Consider the following 949-nt stretch of genomic DNA (forward strand, 5'->3'; position numbering starts at 1 on the left):
ATAACTTGAGTAAATATCAATGGCATCACAGTTGCAATTTGGGTGATTAGCTAGTGATTAGAATATGTTATTAGAAGATAACATATCTTTCAATATTCTATTTTAAAAACGAGTAAAGATGATAATTTATCTATTCCAAATTTTCTTCTATTTTAGACATCGACTATACTTGTTTCTATTGTTTTGTTGATTGTGATAATCTTAAACAAGTTTAGGATAGTTTAATTAGTATTCGAATTCCTATTTATCCTATTCAATTTCGAGCAAAGAAGAAAAGAGAAATAGAATAGATTCAATTTTGAATCTGCTTTTTTTCTTTGCTCAACCAATGCCAATAGCCAATATATGATACAAAAATTGATGATCTATTCCATTTTCTAATAAGAATCATTTCGGAGATTACGTAATGCTTACTCTTAAGCTGTTCGTTTACACAGTAGTGATATTTTTTGTTTCTCTCTTTATCTTTGGATTCCTATCAAATGATCCAGGATGAAATCCTGGGTGTAAAGAATAGAAAAAAAGATTAGAAAGTAGATTTTGTCAAAATCCCTTATAGGTTTTGAGGAGTAATCTCAGACTGAATGGAGAGAGAGGGATTCGAACCCTCGATACAAAATAGTTTGTACAATGGATTAGCAATCCACCACTTTAGTCCGCTCAGCCATCTCTCCTAGATGACAGATCTAAAATGAATATAGCATTTCACTAAATAAAGACCAACATTTGTGAGAATCCAATTTTATTTTTTTATTCCATTTCAAACAATTTTTCGCTTTTTCTAGCCCGACCAGTATCTGGCCAAGCCATTGTCTTTCCTAGATAAGGAATTAATTGACTAAATTATGAAGAATACAGTGCTCTACCTAATTTGAAAGCTAAAATCATTATTATAAAAGTAACAGCAATAAAAAGGGCTATCAAATTTTGACCTTGTGATATCATTTCT

General features: G+C 30.3%; 1 non-coding gene across 1 annotated transcript; it reads right to left on the reverse strand.

Annotated features, from left to right (window-relative positions):
* Positions 1-585: 585 nt before the first annotated feature.
* Positions 586-674, reverse strand: TRNAS-GCU (transfer RNA serine (anticodon GCU)). Its single transcript has one exon. It is a non-coding gene; the product is annotated as a tRNA-Ser (tRNA).
* Between the last annotated feature and the right edge of the window lie 275 nt (positions 675-949).

This window comes from Cupressus sempervirens, chromosome 4, assembly GCF_028749045.1.
Source record: "Cupressus sempervirens isolate cs-2001-9-10 chromosome 4, ASM2874904v1, whole genome shotgun sequence".
Lineage (NCBI taxonomy): Eukaryota > Viridiplantae > Streptophyta > Pinopsida > Cupressales > Cupressaceae > Cupressus > Cupressus sempervirens.